We start from the raw sequence: 18,747 nt of genomic DNA, 5'->3' as shown, positions 1-18,747 counted from the left end.
TAAGGCTGGAGTATTTTCCCTTTCCCTGTGCCTTACTGCTGCCCTCTAGTGGGTAGAAAGAGAATGCAAAAGAAAATGGACTATATTCTTGTCTCTAGCTAATTCACACGCCCATGTTTCAAATAGGAGTTCCATTAAAGCTTATAGGATTTCCTGGTGGGGAAGGGATAAGTGGGGTGAGAGTGTGGGAGAAGGGGTACTTCTATGTATAATTATATTTGGGGCATTTTCGTGAAATTGCTGATTTTTAGAAATATTTAAAATTTGTGACTGGAGGGCTTCCCTGGTGGCGCAGTGGTTGAGAGTCCGCCTGCCGATGTGGGGGACACGGGTTCGTGCCCCGGTCCGGGAAGATCCCACGTGCCGCGGAGCGGCTGGGCCCGTGAGCCATGGCCGCTGAGCCTGCGCCTCCGGAGCCTGTGCTCCGCAGCGGGAGAGGCCACAGCGGTGAGAGGCCCGCGTACCGCAAAAAAAAAAAAAAAAAAAAAAAAAAAAAAATTGTGACTGGATATTGTTTTAAATGGATTTCCTTTTCTATATTTGCACATCATTTTATAGTGCTGTACTTGTTCTCAGTGACAATGAACAACCACACAAGAAAGGGAACGGTTTTAGCACTTAAACCTGCTGGCCAAAAATGCATTACGCTCAATTTTGCAAATCCTCAGCCATTATCCACTGACTCACTATCCTGTCACATACCATTTATCACATGTATCAGTAGTTTCACACTTTTGTTTTCCTAAGCAACCCTCTGTGAATAGAAACCTTACAGGTAAATAACAGCGAACAAATAAAAATAACTCTGGGGAGGGATAAATTAGGAGTTTGGGGTTAACAGATACACGCTACTATATATAAAATAGATAAACAACAAGGACCTACTGTAGAGCACAGGGAACTATATTCAGTATCTTGTAATAACCTATAATGGGAAAGAATCTGAAAAAGAATAGATATTTGTATATGTATTACTGCATCACTTTGCTGTACATCTGAAACTAACACAACATTGTAAATCAACTATACTTCAATTAAAAAAAAAAACCGGGGCTTCCCTGGTGACGCAGTGGTTGAGAGTCCGCCTGCCAATGCAGGAGACACGGGTTCGTGCCCTGGTCTGGGAGGATCCCACATGCCGCGAGGCGGCTGGGCTCGTGAGCATGGCCGCTGGGCCTGCGCGTCCGGAGCCTGTGCTCCGCAGCGGGAGAGGCCACGGCAGTGAGAGGCCCGCATACCGCAAAAAAAAAAAAACCAAAAACCAACTCTGAAAGCCTTTGGTTGAAAAAGACCCTGAAGATCACCTTACCTCCACTATTCCGCCTCCTTGTCATCTATGCACGGTGGGAATTCCAGGGAGCATGATTTAAATATCGTGGAATTACATATATTGTTATTATTTCAATTCCTTAAAAAATATCTTTTATTATCAATAAAGATTCATTGTATTATTATTTACTTTATATCTAAAAATGTACCGGTCCATTGGGTTCTCTGATGGAAGGTAGAAACTGTCGAGGGCGTAACTGCGTAAGGAGACAGTCTCTCACATCACAATAACACTCAGAGACAGCTACTGGCTTTCTGACTTTCTTGCCTTCACTTCCTTTCCTTCCTTTTTTGTCTGTCTGTTTCTCTGTCTCTCTCCCTTCCCCCCTTCCCTCCTCTCTTCTTTCCTTCCTTCTTTTCTTTCTTTCTTCTTTTTTTTTGTTTCCTTTCTTTCTTTTTAAAACTCAAGCCTTGTTCCGAAAACAATCTGAGCCCAGTTACAAAGACCTAACCAAACCTAAGAAGTAAACCAATAAAATCCCAGGGAGAAGGAGTAATTAGCTTCGGTGAAATAAGAGCACAGCAAGCAAGAGCTTGCGTATTTCAAACACATGGTTAGGACTGAACGTTTTGCTAGAAGTATGCTGAAAATCTAGCTCTGAGTTCTCTAGATGCTCAGTGAAGAAAGGACATATCAGTTACATAATTCACCCTATTTACATAAGACAGACCACTTTTCTTAGGGCAGGAGAACTGAGGTCTGAGAGCAGTATCTTCACCACGGCCTGGAGAAGAAGACACTTGTGGGATGTAGTAAACGCGAGTTTTATGTTTCTTATAATGTTCCTCAAGGAAGGCTGATGGCATAGGTACACGTAGCCCTACTTTATACAGCAGGAACCAGAAGCTCAGAGAAGATTCATCTTTCAGATCACACAGCCAGGTAGAGGGGCAGCAAGATTCCAGTTCTCAAGTCTTTTCTCCTCTCCCATGCTGTCTATTTATGCTGCTTTGCATTTCTGTTAGACACTCATTCCGTCCACCCATTCATTCAGCAATTATTCATTAAGTCTATAACTTGCCTAGCCTATGGGAGATTAAAAAAAAAAAACTATAATATGAAGTCTCTATCCAGGTGTTCTAGCTTAGGAAGCTTTCGCTTTCATGTGTTAAGAAACCATAGCTTGGGACTTCCCTGGTGGGAAGTTGCTCAAAACTTCCCAGTTTTGAGCCCTGGTCTGGGAAGATCCCACATACCGCGGAGCAACTAAGCCCGTGCACCACAACTACGGAGCCTGTGCTCTAGAGCCCGTGAGCCACAACTACTGAGCCCACGTGCTGCAACTAGTGAAGCCAGCGCACCTAGAGCCTGTGCTCCGCGACAAGAGAAGGCACCGCCATGAGAAGCCCACGCACCGCAACGAAGAGGAGCCTCCGCTCGCTGCAACTGGAGAAAGCCCGCGCACGGCAACGAAGACCCAACGCAGCCAAAGATAAATAAATAAATTTATTTTAAAAAAAGAAATCAAGGCTTCTGTCGTAAGAAATCAGTATATAACTTTGTATACTTTACTAAATTCTTGTGACTAATTTGGCTTGACTCTTCTTTATACCCTCTACCAATACGCCATGGATGCATTAAGAGAAGGCTCTCCCCCATCATATTTTCGCAAGGCCTTTGGTAAAGGCTTGCCTTTCTTATTTTGGGGGTGTCTTATTTCTTGGTTCACAGATGTTCACGGGATTATGAGACAAATTGATTCAGAAATATTTCTGAAAGCCTACTACAAGCCAGGCAGGCACTGTTCTTCATTTCAGGTGGGGTGTGCCTACACTGCCCTCGTTACCCTGAAAACATGAACCAATGTTAAAGGTCAAGAGGATGAATGGGATCTCCGAATCTAAACTTGGCCTATCCTTTGGCGTAAGAGTTTTAGATTTGAGAGCACTGTAGACACTGGTGAGAAATGTATGTAAAGGCAGGGCATGAGACTGTATTTTAAGGATCAAGGTCAGGGCCAAGGAAGAAAGGAAATAATTACAGTGTTGGGTAAGAAAGAAAACCTCCAGATCATGGTACAGTAGAAAAGCAGAGAAAATATTTTAGAAAAAAAATTGCAGGGCCCATTCAAATAAAAGACCTAGGAAGGGAAAATAGGGTTATTTTAAAACCATGTGATTTTTAAACCACGGCGGGTAGGACAAGATGAAAAACCTTGAGCATCTGGTAAACCACATTTTTGTAAGAGATTTACATAAATGGGGAGGATCAATTGGGAGAAGCCAAATAGTGAGACAGCCTTCAAATTAAAAAAAAATCCAAAACCCTCCAGTGATTTAATAGCTAAAGGAAAAGAGACTAGATCGACTTAATTTCAGAGGTGAATTGGAGAAGCAAGCGTCACCAGCCTCAATTACTCTGATACCGTTTGTTGTTTGTTGTGCCCAAACACAAATGGATATGGAGAGAGAATCTCTTTTACCATCAGAGTGAGCTGTAAGTCCTGGAAACACAACCCAACTTTTAGAGACAGAGCAAGCTAAGAAATAATTTAGTACAACTCCCTCATCTTATAAATAAAGAGATGTAAGGTCCAATGAGATGAAATGCTTTGTCTATGTTATGTCTAAGTCCTCAAAGCACTGCCAGGCTAGAGTTTGTAAATGCAGAGCTGAAAAAGCAGAGCAGGAAAAGGATGGAGTGACCATTAATAGGGCCATTAAGATCCAGAACTGAGAACGGCCTCTTTAACTAATTAAACTGAATGTGCAAATGACAGCATTTTCACAAAGCAGAGAAGCAGGAAGAGGAGGTAACTGATGGAAAAACATGCAGATCAGACCGTTTCTAAGAAGGACATGGCTGGGGTTAGAATCAAATGTTATGTACTTTACACAGCCTATTAATATGTTTACCTGAAAAAAACACCCACTTGAATTCATACATGTTTGATGGTTTGGGTTATAATATGACTGAGATTCTTAAGGAGAACTGATAAGAGTTGGTTTGCAAATTACCAGCACCATATTGGCAGTTGACTCAAGAGAGGTCACTGCGGTAATGAGATGGGCTGTGGCTTTTGGATGCTCCCATCTGGAGCTTAAAAGAAGTGCCTGAGGAAGGCATGTCCCTTTCAGGGCATGAATGAACAGTTTCTTCGGCTCGGCTCTACTGCTCCTGCACTAAGTGTGGCCCTTTTCAATTACTGCATCATCTAACGATGACTCGCCAAGAACCATCTTAAGGTTTTTTGCAAATCAGTGGTGAATTTTGGAACGCCATTTCTGAATCACTGCCCAAGTCACAAATCTAAGACGACACATCTCAAATCATTCATCTAAGTCACGTCTGACTAGTTTCTCTGTAAGCACTTACATTTACTAAATCAATGATTATAAAATCCCAGGACATCTGGCCAAAGAAAGTACCAGTCGTTCTTTTTTTATAAGATTATTTTTAAAGTCATAAGAAAATCAAAGAACCACCACCCCAAACTGCAAAAGTCACCAGACCTGTTCACTCCTTTCGGTCAGCCAGTTCTGAGTCTCTGAGTTCTGAGTTTCAAGGAGGCTGGTATTTTCCAGATGGGTAGTGAAAGAGAATTTCTGAGAATGACTTCTTATAATAAAAGTACCTGACTCAAGTTCCCTGAAATCTGAATGTAGAAACAATTTGTAGGAGTTTACTATAGAACACAGTGCTGTAGAATGTACAGAAGGAAATGCGTTCTTTAAAATAAGGGTAAAAATGTAAGCTGAATTTTCTCTGAGGAGTTTCCTAACTGATAATGAGAAGAAGTAGGGTGATAAAAGGTGACCTGGCAAAGTGAAATGGCTCCTGGATTGGCATCACTTCTGAAAGGAGGTAACACTGTGTGGGTTGGTATTTTGATTCGATCGATTGACACCCAGTTATATAACTGCCAGGATCAGAGTGGCACCTGTAACATGACATCACATTGCCAAGGGACTGTTTTGAATGTGCCCTACTTTTCCTGCAACTTGACACAGTGGGGAAAGTAAAACTGGAAACTCAGGACCCAAATTCCCACCTTTACCTCACAAGTTCAGTACATATCCAGGGGAAAATTGTACCACTTCTGAACACCTCACTGAGTAGTGAGTAACCCAGAACAACGTGTCATCCAGAACATCATTAATCCCGTCATCTTTAGCGTTAGACTCTGATGATTAAAGAAGTGAAACATAAAATACTTAGGATTCCGAGGCAAAATAAAATCCCCATAAATTTTTTTAAAAGCTATCATACTACAGTTAGATAAGGAAGGAGTTTTGCTTTCACTTAATTCTGTCCGCTTTCTTTTACAAAGTAGAACACTGTGCAGGGGTGGGGTGGTGGTGGTGATAGCTTACCATGTATGCTGGGGATACAGTGTCTCTGTGGATACAGATATTCCAAACTTTCACACAAGGGACGATTCTCAAAATGTATTTTAAAAGTGCCTTTGTTTTTAAGAACCAAATAATTATAAATGTCCTCAAATACAGATGGCCATTTAAGGGGGCTCTTATGAATTCTTTTGTCAAGTCAAAATCTCTTGTAGATTGTCTTTTCTCTCCCTGCAGATACACTAATTCTCCCAAGGCTGCTGCAGAGGGCAGAATTCTTCTCTCTGCAGTCTTGGAAGGCTATTCCCAGCACAGGCTCAGCGGCTTGCTGTCTATCTCAGGGGATGAAAACACCCCCGGAGGAAGCCAGCAGCCCTGATTACTCCAAGCCTGATGAACCTGATGTTTCTCTGGGGGTCTCTGTGGTTTGATCACTCAGTTGAGGGGCTTCTGAAGCTGTATTAGCATGGCACACAGAGCCCTACTCTGTCCCCAGCTAAGGAGTGTCCAGCTCCCTGCTTCCTCCCCCAGCACCCCCCTGATGTCTGTTTTCTACCAAGCTGTCCAACCCCATTAAGGATGGGACAGAGAGCAAACTTCTTGCAAGCAAAGGGGATGCTCCAGGCTGGGGTTGGGGAGGCCCTCATTGCCTTGGCCTCTCTCTCCTTCCCTGGGCTGTACAGTGATACTCCTGGCATTCATGTCTAGAAGATCCACGGCTACCCTTCATTTCACATGCAGCCACAAGGACTTAAGATCCAGACTTCCCCTACTGAAAGCTCAGGGGACCCCAAAGATTATTTGAAAATAATCTTTTCAAAAAGCTGAATATTGTTATGGGCTAGTTGATTATCCACTGTGACACCATTACCTCAATATCAGACATCATTCATTCATTCATTCATTCCCACCCTGGCTGCTGGGCTACAAGCAAGGGGGCCACGAAGACTGGGGCTTCATGACACCCACCGTTGAACGTCAAGTTTCAAATGCAACACAGAGATTACAGCTCACTTACTGCAAGATGGTTATAGAGTGAAGAGAGTTCCGAAGATCAAAAATAAACAGGTGGAAAGGCTAAACACAGGGCAGCGGTGGGAGGAGGGGCAGGGAAGAGATTAGATAAGAGTAAGAAATGAGCACAGAAGCTTATCAAAAAATAAAATATCAAACAACTCAATCAGCCCATGCAATACAAGTAATCAGATCATTTATACACATGGACATCTCCAAGGAAATCAGAATAAAACAACAAGCAGGGGGTGGAAGAGAGAGCCTGGGGGTCTGGAGACCCAGGATGCTACCTGTCTATGTAACGTCAGACTCCACTGAGCCTCTCTGGGCCTCAGTTTCCTCATCTGTAAATTGAGAGATGAAGTCCCTTCCATGTTAAAAGTTCCAAAAGTCTGTTCACTAGCTGACAAGTGTATGTACAAGTTAGAGCCAGGGTAAGGTGTATTTCAAATGAGCCTAGAAATAGGGTCAGGGGCCATCAGGAGCTGTGACCATGGCCTGAGGCAGCTTCTGGGGAGATACCTCCTGGGAGGTGGACCCAGCATCTCCCAGCCCCACCTTGCTCCTGTTCTTACCTCAGCAGCAGGTAAAGCTCTGTCCTCATGCATCCTCCTCACTGACCAAGGCAGATGCCCACTGCTCAGCTGCCTGACTGCTCAGCACAAAGCGGGGAAGTTTCCAGAACGGCACGTGAGATCTGCTTTCTGGGATGTCACTGCGTACATCTTAAGTCCTGTTGTCCCAGTTCACTCCTAGTTTCTAGGCAAGACTGCATGCAAACTGCCCCAGAAAGAGACGAGCCATCTACTATTTTCTCAAAAATATCCAAATAAGGAAACCCTACAACCTCTCTGGTGTCTCATATCCCAACCCTGTAACCTAAATCTTTTCTGATACGATTAAAGCTCCCTCGCTTGGGCTATTCTCAGAGGGAATTACAGAAGCTGCTCAATTCATAAAAATTCTGTCACATGCCTTGGTGATAGCCACTGGGCCTTCAAGAAAATTCTTTTAACCTGTTTTGGGAGGCTCTTTTTCTCCAAATTTTTAATAGTTTCCTTTGCTATCTTCTGCATCTATGTCAAGTTCCTTAAATGATAACACAAGAAAAACAGAGGCACAGAATGTAGAGGTAAAGGCACCAGATTTTCTATCTGGCCACTCTCTTCCTGTCACAGAGGAGTGAAATAACACCCAGGTTAAAGGATGTGACCAAATGTCACCGAGCTCATTGGGACTGGAGTCCAAGGCTCCTTATTTCTCCTCTTTCCTTTATAATACGTTTTCAAACCTAAGAGGGAATGTTGTTCTTTACATAAGACCTGCTCAACATATGGTAAAGTATAATTCCCCCATGATTTCAAATAGCTTATGAATATAATTTCATGTATGTTTCCTACACGTGAAGGAGAACTTAATCTAGGTATTGAGAAGGCAGCATCCAGGTCTGGGCTACAAACAACACGTGTCCAATACTACATACATATCCTATCGGCACCTTCAGGGTTACAATGACCGAGGCAAGGTGAACGTCCTCTGTATTCATCTGTACATTCATTTTTGACTTTGCAGGAAGGACCTCTGATATTTCTTAGCAACCGAAAAGCAAACCACATTAAAATAACTCATGCTGAGGCACAATGTTCTAAAGACAAAACACCAAATTCATAGATGAATATGAAAGTGATACCCTTAGACTTCTGAGATCAGCAAGGTTTCAGACATTCTGTCCTCTGTCGGTTGGGTGGGGCTCTGTGAGTCCTTCCTCCTCTGAGCTCTGGTTCAGACCCCCATGTCCACATCTCCATTTCTTCCAGCAGACTATGAGATCACAAACTGTATGAGATCATCTCACAGCACTGCCTCCTGGCTGGCACCACAGTATAAGTACGTAGGAAATCAGTTGTAGCCATGAACAAACAAACCCATGAACAAACGGTATACAGGGCTTAAGAAGTCTACTATGGAGGACGAACGTATGGACACCAGGGTGGGAGGGCGGGTAGGATGGATTGGGAGACTGGGATCGACGAATGTACACTACTATGCATGAAGTAGATGGCTGGTGAGGGCCTACTGTATAGCACAGATGGAAGAAAAAGAAGATGCAGTCTGTTTGCAGGACATATATTAAGTTAACCTTAAAAATGCATTCCAATATTCATTAGGTGCAGAGAAATGCTGTTTGATTCCACTTATACGAGGTACCTAGAATAGTCAAATTCATAGAGTCAGAAAGTACATTGGTAGATGCCAAGGGCCAGGGGGTGGGGGAGTGGGGAGTTAGTGTTTAAAGGGGACAGAGCCTCAGTTTAGGAAGGTGACAAAATCGGGAGATGGATGATGGTGAGAGTTGCACAACAGCGTGAATGTACTCGCTGCCGCTGAACTGTACCGTTAAATATAGTTAACATCGTATGTTTTATATGATGTGACTTTTACCACGATTAAAAAGCATTAAGGGCTTCCCTGGTGGCACAGTGGTTGAGAATCCGCCTGCCGATGCAGGGGACGCGGGTTCGTGCCCCGGTCCGGGAGGATCCCACGTGCCGCGGAGCGGCTGGGCCCGTGAGCCATGGCCGCTGGGCCTGCGCGTCCGGAGCCTGTGCCCCGCAGCGGGAGAGGCCACAACAGTGAGAGGCCGTCATACCGCAAAAAAAATAAAAAAATTAAAAAAAGAAGTCTACTATCACCTTCTTTGAGGAGTTTAACAATAATATTCTTTTGTACATATCATATCCCTCCCACTGAAAGATACAAACAACAGAACAAGGCAAGTGGATGCATCAAGTTTATATGAAACCCCTTTGCAGGAAAAATGACTTTGCAAGTGTCCTTTGGCAGTCTTCGAATTAGGCTGGGGATGCCCCCTGGTCCCCACCCTCCAGCCACCAGAGGGTTCTGGCTGAGGTAAGAAAACCTGGGGCTGGGCAGTTTCTGGAAACCATGCTGATGTTCAGGTCTCTCTACCAAAGTGTACAGTGTGTGACTTGGAGCCGAGTCCTGCTGGGAGGAAAGGGGCTGTGGTGTGCAGACAGAGCAGGATGGAAAGGAGGGTAAAATCAGCTGAGATGCACAAACTCAATGTACCAGGCACACACAGGAAAGAATTAGGAATGGGTGTTAGAGTTCACTTGAATGTAATTTACATATCACTCTCTGCACTATGAAATTCATCCTCTGGTAATTCTGAGTACCCACCACTAAGCAGATTCATGTATTTATTTGTACATTTCTTCTTTCACCAAACATCTGCCAAGTAAGTACCTACTATATGCTAGGTCATGGGTTAGATGCTGGCGACGCAGACATAAGATGTGGTCCTGCCCTGTTTAGTAGGGGAGAGAGACACCAGTCACTAGAATACAGGGGGACTTTTTACACCCACAGGAACGGGGAAAACAGCTTTCCCCTGGGTAGCCAGGCGTGGTGCCCCGGGGAGAAGTGACATGGGACCTGGGTTTCCACAGATGAAGAGGAGACAGCTTAAAAGATCAGTCAGTCTTTTCCTTATTCACGTCGAATGATGAACCCATATTCTCTCCTCAGAAAGTTTATCTATGTTGGAGCCAGAGAAAACAATAGCTAAAGGACAAATGGAAGACAAACTGATGTTTACTGAGCGGTTACCCAGTGCTAAGTGCTTTATCACATTTAATTCCACCACAAGTCTATGGAGCATTATGATGATTTCCTCTTTACAGATGAGGGAACTGAGATTTAAGTAACTGGCCCAGGGTTACATCTGAACTGGGGAAGCCTCAGACAACATGGTCCTGCTGCACGAGAAAAATGGGAAAATGGGGGTCCTGGAAAGTGAAGTTGCTGCCCGAAGTTTCAAAGTGGGCCAGTGACTCGTCAGAAAAGAGCAGGAGAGCCTCCGGAATCTCAGTCTGGTGTAACCAAAGGACGGGAAAAATGACACAAGTCAATGAACATTTAAACAACTTAAAGGTTACAAAAGCCCCTGAGATGCACAGTCCAGGAAATGTACTTTACATCTTCAGTAGGTGGATGGAGAGAATAACCGGAGGAGTTTCCTCCTGTCCTTTTAAGAACAGCACAGTAGTTTACAGCTTCACCCGTGCTAGATCACGACCCACTTTCTCCCGGTCTAAGCAAGCCCGAAAAGGCATCATAGGCGTCTCACAAACCTCATCTGTACGTTAACGATATTATCTTCCTTTATGGAATTAAGCTTGCTATATACATCAAAAAGAATGAACTAGGAAGCAACACAGTATGATGAAAAGATGCTGGATTTTCTGATGCAACAGCTTCTTGCTGTGTGCTTGAAGTACACGTTACTTAAAATTTCTGAGCCTCAGTTTCCTCATAGGTACAAAGGGGATATTAATAATGCAATCCCAGTGCCCACTCCCAAAGAGTTGTGTTAGAATGAAATTAGATAAAGTGTTTAAATTTTATACAGAAGTGCTTGGGGAAGCAAGGAAGGGAGGGAGGAAGGGAGGGAGTGAGGGAGGGAGGGAGAAAATAAAAAAGAACCAGAACTTCTACAAAATTATCTTGGGGAACAAACCCAATTTCCACTATAAACTATATGAAATATTATATAGAGTCCCTGTCTAAAATTCACACTTAGTTGCATGTATGTTACATGTGTGGGTAGGTGTAAGCTTGATCTTCAAATGATCTTAGCTTGGTTGCTCTGGCTCTTGTACCACATCTCTCCTCCGGAGTCCTTGAAGGCAGTTTCACAAGCAGTTGCGGAATTAGAAGATGATACCAGCTAGAAGCCAACAGCATCGGTGTTGGCTGACCTCATGCTGAGCGGTCAAGGGGCTCTGGGCTTAGTCTTGCCTGAAATACTTATCGTGGAAAGTACCTTCTGACAGTTGAGGAAGTATGGCCAGAGTGGGAAAATGTACAGCAATCTTAAGAAAAGCCTGCACTTCCACTGTGAGACATGAAATGAAAAAGGATCTTGGGTGTCTGTGATGGAAGACCACTGGGTTTCTCCTCACTCTCAGGTACACCAATGCTCGGGGACTGAGTCTGTTGGCCTCTTCTCTGCCTCTATCTCTTACCCACTCCGGAATTCTCCAGGCATTTTCTCTGCTGTGGTTTGAGCTGATGGAAAAACACCAAGACAACATGCAGCTGACATCTGTATACTAGCAATGACAACAGAAGCTTCTCTTTATTCTCAATAAAGTGACCTCATTTTCTATGGGCTCCTTGGGGGTAGTTCTTTCAGAATTTCTAAGGACCAGCTCATTCTCATAAAAAACAAAATGAGCAGTTACAGATAAACTGAGGCAGGAATTTGTATTCATTTGATAGACTAGATTTATCTACACTTTCTTGGAAGCCACACTTTGGTGGGCAAGTATTTACCAATACCAATTTACTAATGGGATATGCTATGACATTTCTTTTGTCAAAATTGTAAATAACTAAATAGCCTAAACGCTTCATAACCCTTAAGAACTCTGTACCATAATATCCTCAAGCATTTATTTGTTTGGTATAGCAGCAGACCCATCAAAAGCAGAGTTGGGATCTCCGCCTGATGGAAAATTAGGAATAATCATTGAATATTCAACCGCAGAAAGGAATATTTAGACTTATTAGAAAGTAGCCAGTGGATCGTGTTAGAAAATACAATGCAATGAAAACAGACATGGTTTACATGTTTAAGAAACTGTCACTATTAAAATGGAAAAGAGGTAAGGTGTGAATCTCGGCTCTGACTAGCTCTGTAACCTTGGACTTAACCCTCCCTGAACCTCAGTTCGATCATCTGTTCTAAGAAGATGACAACATCAACCTCATGCAGCTTTTGTGTGGACATATAAGAGCAAATATATGCCAAGAGCTTAGCACAATGCCTAGCAAATAGCGAGGGCTCAATAAGTCAGCAGCGATGGTGAGTATAGCAGAATGAGATATACACACAGACTGATGAAATGGGGAAACGGACGGGGAAATGGACCCAAGAGCAGACCCAGCGGATAGACAGCACTTTTCCCTATTTCAGAGATGAGGGGACTGAGCCTCAGGAGGCTTAAGAGACTTGCTTGGGCGCCACAATTAGTAAAAGGCTAGAAAAGGAATCCAAGTTTGCCTCCCAATTTGCTCTTTTCTTTATACCATACCTGTTTGTCTCATGCACAGAAACAGCAGACACTCAGACTCACAAGCTTTAAAAAGTGACATTATATATGATAGTTAATACATTTTCTATTATATACATTATATTCAATCACCAGACAGATTAAGAGTCCCAACTGTCTTCCTCTGTGGTCACAGGAAAGAAACAGAGCATCAGGGATATTTTGATGAAAAATCTCAACTTGAAAGACAATGAGGGAAGGAAAAAAATCTGAAAAAAGTCATCAAAGGTGCCCATGATATTCCATCTTTCCAAAGGGGAAAAAAAAATTAATGTTATAAAGCATTGGAAATGAAGGGAAAGTTCATTTACATCTTTGAGATGAAGAAAAAGGGGGTCAATAATGCAAAACTGCATACATGTTCCTCAATTTTTCTTACTTTCTCTTTGCATCTATTATGTAGCGTTCTCCATAAGGAATGCATCTTCCACTCTTCTTTCTTTTTTTTTTTTTTTTTTTTTTTTTTTTTTAGCGGTATGCGGGCCTCTCACTGTTGTGGCCTCTCCCGTTGCGGAGCACAGGCTCCGGACGCACAGGCTCAGCGGCCATGGCTCACGGGCTTAGTTGCTCCGCGGCACGTGGGATCTTCCCGGACCAGGGCACGAACCCGTGTCTCCTGCATCGGCAGGCGGATTCTCAACCACTGCGCCACCAGGGAAGCCCTCCACTCTTCTTTCTTAATCACATTGCCTCCTGGTGAAGGCAATGTGAGCCCATGACATCAAGGAGGTGCAAAGGATCCACATTGTAAAATGTGACACCTGAGGTTAACGAAGATGCCGTTCTAATTCTAAATTTTGCCTGAGGAACGGCGAAAAGGAAGAGGATGCAAATTTTATACAGATGCATTTGTGGCGCCTCTTTACTTCATTCATTCAGATACACAGTTTGGAAAATACTGGAGACAACTACCAGACTGAGGAATCAAAATGCAGGGTATTATTTAATTGTAAAGTAATTAGTCCATTCATTCACTTCCCTCTTGAAAGTGCAACCGGAGAAAAAAGGAAAAGAAATTAACTTAGAGATTGCAACTCACATGCAACATTAATTTGCCGGCCAAATTTGGCATCTTGGCTTTTCTGCCTGTGGAGAATGTAATCTCTTTTCCATTTTAGCTCAGCCAGTCAAGAGGATGTGTGTGTGTGTGTGTGTGTGTGTGTGTGTGTGTGTGTGTGTGTAAGAGACAGAGAGGTGGGGGGAGAGAGGGAGAGAGAGACACACACACAGAGACAGACAAAGAGATGGAGAGAGCATGCAAGTGTGTCCATCTGTCCGTGAACTGGTGCTAGACTAAAACAAGAATCAATGCTGCAACCACAGAACTGTGGCTTTCTTTGCAAGTTCCTCAATTTAACATCTTAGCTTTTCCTTCCGCCAGAAAAAACAACCGACCATATTTGAGAAACAAGCCTCCTTTTAACTTAAAGTGGGGCTGAGGCAGGTGCGGCTCTGAAGTTGAGCAAAACTTATTTTAACTCAGTAAGTGGGTCACTTTTTACCTCTATTCTTCAGTTCACAATTAAAATAATCTTTCATCCTTTCACATTTTTTAGGACACCTATATTTGGCCATTACTATGTAATTATAGATATGTGTGCTTGGGTATAAATACTAGATTGTTTAATTTATTCATGTCTATCAATCACAACAGCTAGAAAATGGGCATGCCACTTGACTCAAGTATTCTAATCTTCTGTGACTGAGAACTTTTCAAAGCTTTTGTGAGGGTAGAGATCATGTTTTGTGACCTATGCACAGGTCTATAAGTTGGTAAAAACCAAATAGTCAAGCGCAGAGGGGCTGAGTAAATACTGATGATGATGATGTTGACAAAAATAGTCTTTAATAAAAGCAATTAACGATACAGATGCATTTATTTAGGATAAATTATTATTATCTGCGTGCAACTCAAGGTCTAGGTACAAATAAGCACCATGGGGGCTTCCCTGGTGGCGCAGTGGTTGAGAGTCCGCCTGCCGATGCAGGGGACGCGGGTTCGTGCCCCGGTCCGGGAAGATCCCACATGCCGCGGGGCGGCTGGGCCCGTGAGCCATGGCCGCTGAGCCTGCGCGTCCGGAGCCTGTGCTCCGCAACGGGAGAGGCTACAGCAGTGAGAGGCCCGCGTACCACACACACACACACAGAAACAAACAAAAAAATAAGCACCATGGCCTGCTGCCTGTTTATTCCAGGAGGGTTCCCCTGGAATTCAGTAGTTAATATAAAATTGATTCAATTGTAGAAAATTAAAGTAATAAAATACTTGAATGGATTAACTTGCCTTCAAACATGAAGATAACACCAATACCTACCTCACAGGATTGTTGTGATGACTCAATGCATTAATACGGTCAAAACACTTAGAAAAACACTCAAATTCAAAATAGTAGTATAGAAGGCTAAGCTGTTATTATTAGGACGATGAATTGAAATTCTTTGTTCCCCATCTGCTGCTTACAGTATCTTACAAGATGGAGTGACTACGAAATTGCTGGGAGAACTGATGTAATGACTGAAATTGACAAACAAAACAACGGGAACAGTCAATGGCGTAAGGAGGTTCAATCAGGAGGCAACTGAGGAAAGCAACGGGGAATTGCCATCTGGGGAGCCCAGTGGTCAGAGCAGCTGCCCGGAGATGCTCCTAGAAGATGAATATCTGATTGGGTGGTAACTTCTTATACTTCAAAATGAAAACATTGTGAAACATGAACTCTTTTGATTTAAGAAGTGCATTGCCATCTGGCAAAATAGGGAAACTTGAAACTCTTGGAGTCTGCTGACACTGATTAGTCTTATATTTTGGTGGACTCTAATTCTAATTTTTATTTCTGCAGGGTTCATACGCGATGGAATAGAATCAATTCATTTGATGATATCTGTGAGTTGGAAAACTAGCAAACAAAAAATATCCTAAGGAGACAATCACATGAATCTAAATAATGTCCCTTTGCTATAAAATCTATTAGTCATAAAGTCATCAGATTTTATAATTTTACTTTACAAATTTTTGACTCTTCATAAATATAACCTTAGGAGAAAATTCCTTAGTTTTATTTTACCTAACTTGATTTTAGAATTCATTTGCCATCTCCCCAGTATACGCAGAGGAGCCTTCACTTTTTTGGTAACAAGGAGAAGTTGACTTGAGAATTTTCTGAGCTGAGTGCAAAGTGAATAAGTAAAAGTTAATGGTATCTGTTACTGTGCTCTTGGTCATCCAATATGCTTACTATCAGGTACCTAATTTTGGTTAAGGGTAGCTAAGTTTTAGCTCAATTAATGTATTTAAACTAAAATAGTAAGATTAATTTTGCCTGCTGGCTATGGTCATTGGACAATTTCTTAAATTCCTTGACGTCAATGTCTATTTAGTGCTTTGAGACTAAAATGAAGAACAGTGCTTTGACAAAAAGAAAGCATGTTAGAAAAAGCAAGACGACTGTAATAGTGTTATATCTCTGTTCATAGCAGTCACTGGGGGAACTCAGTAAATATTAGGTTAACAAGTGAAATTTTAAAAAGACTTCTATGCATAGCTAAGGAACTGAGAAAATTTTCAATAAATATGAGCACCTAGTACATGCCAGGAGAGACAGAGAAGGAGCTCAGGCTGTCAGCAAATTAAGGACTTGAAAGGAAAACAATATAAGTACTGCTCTACTTACTCTAAACTCAAAGCATTAAGCAAACACACACAGAAGAATCAGTGGAGGCAAGAACCAGTAGGAAAGACCTGCAAAAGGACAGGTTTCTTGAAATAAGCCTTACAAAATGACCAGAAGTTTCACAGATAAAGAAGAAAGCACTTGGAAAGACAGTTGGAGTGAAAAGAAGTGAAAGAGCCTGGAACTTGCTGGTGGTTTGTGGACTTGTGCACTTGGCATGTGGGTAAGTGGAGGGGGGAGGGGGAGAGGTGGGAGGTGGCAGCTAGGGCAGAGGAAGTGACAAGAAATAAGGTTGGGAAAGTGGCTGAGGCAGGTTTGTGAAGGCACACAATTCTTGAGTAAAATTATGCATTACTCAAAGGAAACCACTTCATTCTATTATTATATGAAACCCACAATGATACCTCTTATTTATGAAAAAGTTTCTGGGTTTATGGCAAATTGTTGTCTTCTTTCTTTCTCTCTTCAAATCACGAATGCTAAGATCTCTTCAGTCAGCCTCAGAACGAAAAGCTTATAACGAGGTACATCTGGGAAAAAGATGCTGGTGGGGAAGATAGGCTCTGGACTAGACGGACTATTACAGAGAGGCAGAATGAAGCCTGAAATCCTGGCTACCTACCGCCCTTGCCCCTCACCCAGTGACCTTGGGCCATGCCCTGCAACCATCTAAGCCCATTCCTCATCTCTAAAGGCAGTTGCGAGGATTAAATGAGGTCATGCATGAAGAGAGGCTTACACAGTAAGTAGGTATCACTATTAAGTGTTATTACTACTTGTTCTGTCCTAATTTAAATAGATACATTTGAATGAGAAAGTTACTTGTTGGCTTCCCATTCCCCAAAGGGTTCAGCAAAAGCATTAGAAATGGTGTTAAAACACGGAAACTGTTTCCCAAATTACCGATTGTTTCAAGGCACAATTTATGAAGGAGACAAAACTTCAAATATGACAAAAGAAAGCATCCCTGGGATAGCTAATGAAATGTCCCACCTCAGCAGTGCTTGTTCAAAGGGCAAGACCCAGAAGATTCTTCCCTGATGTTGCTGGGAGTGAACAAGAATGAAGAGAAATGGATATTTTATAACATATCAGGTTGCTGCTTTAACAATCTAAACTTGATTCCATTTTTATTTCCTCCCAATGTAAGGAAAATACTGACATACCTTTGCGTCCTAATCCATTTTATTCTCATCAATATTTTTACTTAAAATAAGACATAGCATATTTTTAAGCTGTTATTTTTAGGGGTCCAGGTCCTTCTCCCTCAACTCCACATTTTTGCTAGTTTAAAACTATTCAGGTGAGATGCGTCAAACAATATTGATGATCACATTTTACAACTTCAGAAATTCACATTTATAGGTAAGCAGTTAATTCCATTGAGATTTGCCTGTGTAGATGTTCTTTAAATCATTTTATTCACTAGAAACCAATTATGATAAATTACGTAAATTCAAAATCAAGACGTGTGGATAAATCACCTTTGTTTAACGACAGTTTTTTTGTTTTAAGTTGTCCTGAGGAGGTAATTTTAGAAAACAAGTTGCTATACTTGGTAAAGAAAAATTGGGTTTTGGTAAGTGTGCAGATAAATGAATCCATTTCCAGTCCAGATGGCTTTTATGTTTATCATCTGTCAATGGTACTAAATATTGTTGAATAATGGTAATTAATAAAGGCTGATGCTACAAGTTTCAAAGTCTATGTTTCAATAAAGTTTCTGGAATAAATATCCCATATCAACTTTATAAGAATTTCTATTATAGACTGAAGCCTTTCCTTCCATAACTTAATGGTCATTTGTATGATCATAAGGATATCAAATAGTTCAGACAATTCTACAAAACAGTACAATTAAGCAACACAAATTGCTTTTATTTTTAGAGAATAAATGGAGAAGAGGCAGCCTCTAATTCCATGTGGTTATTAAGCACACCCATTAAAAACCATTGGTACCCAAATCACTCAAATAACCAGTATCACACTCAGTAACATACGACTCAAGATGTTAGTACATCCACTAAAGTACTGTAAAGGAGTTTTTTTAGAAAAACAGAACCACAGGAGCTAAAGTTAAACTATCCCCATTAGGCCAATGAGAGCACCATCTAAAGGATCAATATCCACTTTCCTGAGAACATTTGAAAGTAGATCAAATCACAGTAAATAGCCTCCCTGAAATAAAGCAATAGAAATAAATCAGAACATGGTTTGGTTTAAAAAGGAAACAAAAATCATAGTTTTTTGGGGGGAGGTGATAACTGCATATAACTGGAGAAGAAGCCACCCCAGAGAGCGGAGGG

At 42.1% G+C, this 18,747-nt stretch overlaps 1 protein-coding gene across 10 annotated transcripts in view; it reads right to left on the bottom strand.

Annotated features, from left to right (window-relative positions):
- Positions 1-18,747, bottom strand: part of LCP1 (lymphocyte cytosolic protein 1) — a 138,136-nt gene that overhangs the window by 39,894 nt on the left and 79,495 nt on the right. Inside the window, exon 1 of one of the 10 annotated variants that reach the window (XM_067016630.1) lies at positions 17,435-17,486. The exons of 6 other annotated variants lie outside the window; for them this stretch is intronic. The gene's annotated coding sequence lies outside the window, so the exon portion shown is untranslated. Of the gene's footprint in view, positions 1-885; positions 943-8,323; positions 8,455-17,434; positions 17,487-18,747 lie in introns of those variants that run through there. 3 more of the 10 variants (XM_067016629.1, XM_067016625.1, XM_067016627.1) reach the window with 3 other exon arrangements.

Source organism: Kogia breviceps, chromosome 16, assembly GCF_026419965.1.
Source record: "Kogia breviceps isolate mKogBre1 chromosome 16, mKogBre1 haplotype 1, whole genome shotgun sequence".
NCBI classification, from domain to species: Eukaryota; Metazoa; Chordata; class Mammalia; order Artiodactyla; family Physeteridae; genus Kogia; species Kogia breviceps.
The sequence above is the reverse complement of the archived record's forward strand: the minus strand, read 5'-3'. Positions and strand labels throughout refer to the sequence as shown.